Source organism: Rattus rattus, chromosome 2 (assembly GCF_011064425.1).
Source record: "Rattus rattus isolate New Zealand chromosome 2, Rrattus_CSIRO_v1, whole genome shotgun sequence".
NCBI lineage: Eukaryota > Metazoa > Chordata > Mammalia > Rodentia > Muridae > Rattus > Rattus rattus.
Window position 1 is genome coordinate 56,526,553 of NC_046155.1, and position 3,549 is coordinate 56,530,101.

Below are 3,549 nucleotides of genomic sequence, written 5' to 3' on the forward strand. Positions count from 1 at the left end.
AAAGGAATGTAGTGTCTTCTATGCAGGGGGGGGAGAGCATCACTAGGGGTTATTTTAATTATAATGATATTTAAGTAAATATATGCAGAAACAGCATCACAGCTTTTTGATCTCCCCTAAGAAGCTGCTGTGAGGAGGACATGTGTAGAGGAACCCACACCTATCAGCTTCTGCAGAACACGCTCCAGCTCCCTATGTGGAGGCTGCTGAGGTGCAGATTCGTTGCCCTTAGCAAAGTGATATTTAGCAATGACTCAGCTCCCCCCACCAGTTCTCCCTTTGGCTGCCCCAATACCATTTACAGAAAGCCATGACGTCACGGTCCTCCAGTGGGTGCTTCTGAGCTTTCTCTCTCTTGTCTGTGAGAATCCAAGTGCACAGTTCTGATGACACGCTCATGAGAGGTGCTCACATTCCAGAGTGCAGAGTGTAGTAACTCTGGTATAGAGTGCTTGCCCAGCGTGTGCAAAACCCTGGGTCTGATCATCAGCACCAAAATAAAAGGGCTTTCACATGCTTATAGGCATACCCAACTGGGTGACTAGCTATCAGATACCCTTAATAGTCACACCAGCACCTCAGATAACAGTAAATAGCCAAAGTGAGTGGTATGGGCCTGTAATCCCAGCACTGAAGAGGAAGAGACAGGAGGATCAAAGTTTAAGGTCTGTCATGGGCCTGAGTTTGTAGGCACAGCAGGCCTAGCTAAGTCGACATGCCGGTCGCCAGAAGCTGGGTTTGTCGCAAAACCTATGTGACTCCACTGAGACCCTTCGAGAAATCGCGTCTCAACCAGAAGCTAAAGTTGATTGGAGAGTATGGACCCCGGGACAAATGTAAAGTGTGGAGGGTCAATTTTCACCTGGCGAAGATCCGTAGGGCTGCCCCAGAGCTGTTGACGCTGGACGAGAAGAATCCTCGGCGTCTGTTTGAAGGCAATGCTCTACTGTGGCGACTTGTTCGCACTCGGGTGCTGGATGAGGGCAAGATGAAGCTGGATTACATCCTGGTCCTGAAGATTGAGGAATTCTTGGACAGACGGCTGCAGACCCAGGTCTTTAAGCTGGGCCTGGCCAAATCTATTCACCATGCCCGTGTGCTCATCCACCAATGTCACATCAGGGTCCACAAGCAGGTGGGGAGCAACCCATTCTTCATTGCTCTCTGGACTCCCAGAAGCGCATTGACCTCTCTCTCCATTCTCCTTATGCTGGTGGCCGCCCAGGCAGAGTGAAGAGGAAGAATGCCAAGAAAGGCCAGGGTGGTGCTGGAGCTGGTGATGATGAGGAAGACGATTAATTAATACCTTGCTGCACTGGAGGATTGTCTAGTTTACCAGTTGACAAATAAAACAGAATTGATACAAAAAAAAAAACCCCACAGAATTAATACTTGGCTTAAAATAAAAGAGCTTAAGGTCAATGCTAGCTTCATAGCAATGCACTTGCCCATGCACGCACATGGAGAAAGTAAAATAAAACTGAGTCTATATTTCATTGTAATCACAGCTTCAATTGCCTCCCAGTGAGAAGCAGAAATAGAGTCACTGGGAAACTGAGTCTCACTGAAGGGATTTGACTTAACCAATGCACAGTGGGACCTGAGACCAAAGCCATGCTAGAATTTGGTATCAGTGAGTCCTCCCTCTCTGCCAAAGTCTAGGATCAACTGGCCATGCCTGCCATCCTACAGAAGGTATATAGGTCCCTGAAGTGGTTAAAATGTGAATGGCTTCTGGGAGTAATAAGAGTGCCATGCCCTACAGACACTGGGCTCCACAGCCGTGGGACGCAACCTGCATAGACTTCTGGTTTTGCAAGCTGGTGACTAGAGTGGCTCACTGAAGAAGCATGGGTCCTAGCAGTGGCACCTTGCTGAAGCAAAGGTGTTTGACTTACGCACAGCAAGAAAGAGTCAGAGGGACAGACCCAGGATGTGCAAAACCATTTGAGCCTGACGTTGCTCATAGAGAATAACCGAGTAGGTGCCACCCAGTTCCTGGAGGCCAGCAAAAGCCTGGCATCACTGAGTTAGAGCTTGAGTCATGGGAGAAACCAACTCCCAGGAAGCTTGGGTTGGGGAAAAACATGCAAGACACTCAACGGCCCCTCACTCGTGGTGACACAGCCCCTGTCCTTGAGGCTACTTCATCCTGTTGCGCTCTCTGACTCATGTACCCATAGCACATGCTCAGGGGCCTGGGAGCCACTATTTTAGGCTGTGTCCACCATGTATAGATTTTGCTGAATGGTCTTTTAAAAAAAACAGTCTTTTAAAAATATATAAACCATTCTTAGTCCTGTGATATAGAAACGCACTCTGCCGGCTGCACTTGACCCCCAGAAGTTATTTGCATCTCCTCGTTCTAGAATAGCACAAACTAGAAATAGTCCCAGGAGATAGACTTTGCTTTCCCCCTCAGGAAGTCACAGACATTCATAAATACACATGCACATCCATGTGGGTGCACAGAGCTCGGGGACCCCAGTGGCTGAGAGCATGGCCCTTGGAAGCCATTCTCTTGTCTGTAAAGCAGATTTGCAGTGTTTTGTTGGCTCTGAGTCATTATAGGTGGATAAAACTAATGAGTTAGAGAAAGGACTGAAGGAGCCGAGGGGGTGGCAACCTCATAGGAAAACCTACAATATCAACTAACCAGATCCCCCAGAGCTCCCAGGGACTAAGCGTCAACCAAAGAGTACACGTGGAGGGATCCATGGCTGCAGCCACATATGTAGCAGAGGATGGCCTTGTCGGGCATCAATGGGAGGAGAGGCCTTCAGTTCTGTGAAGGCTGGATGCTCCAGTATAGGGAAATGCCAGGGCAGGGAGGTGGGAGGGAGTTGGTGGGTGAGTCGGGGAGCACACTCATAAAGGCAGGGGAGAGGGAATGGGATGGGGGTTTTCTGGAGGGGAAACCAGGAAAGGGGGATGACATTTGAAATGTAAATAAAGAAAATATCCAATAAAAATAAACTAACTAATGTATCCAGAGGGAGAAGGAAGAGATAAGTCCCATGAGTGTATAAGGCATGAAAGGGAGTTAGCCCAGGGAAGAAAACCTTGCCTATGATCTAATCCAAACTTCTCTAAATTTCCCAAAAGAGCCCTGAAGCCTTCAAATAAGGGCCTCCTGAAGCCACACCCACATCCCCAAACCCTGCTCACTTCAGGCAGCCATACACATCCTGAGGCCCAGCACATGGTTGATTGCTTCACGTCCTCTTTAAAGTCCTAACGAGATCATACACCCACCTCTCCATTGGCTACTGCAAAAGGGAAGGAAATCAGCAGTGAGGGCAGGTGGCCTTCTGGTTTCTGTGGTCCCCACTGTGCCCTACTGCCCTCTACTTAACCTATTCTGCTAGTCAGTAGGACCTCCCTGGCCTCTGAAGGAATCTGAGTGTGTGACACTCCTCAACACTGTCTAGGTTTCATAAAATGACGCTAAGCTCCCTGAGGAGTGACACTGACAGAGGTGATCTGAGACAAGCTGTCACTCGACTCATTCAAAGTCACTTCTTACACACACACACACACACACACACA

The 3,549-nt window shown here is 48.6% G+C and overlaps 1 pseudogene; it reads left to right on the forward strand.

The window, feature by feature from the left end:
- Positions 1 to 715: 715 nt before the first annotated feature.
- Positions 716 to 1,307, forward strand: LOC116893832 (annotated as a pseudogene).
- Positions 1,308 to 3,549: the final 2,242 nt, after the last annotated feature.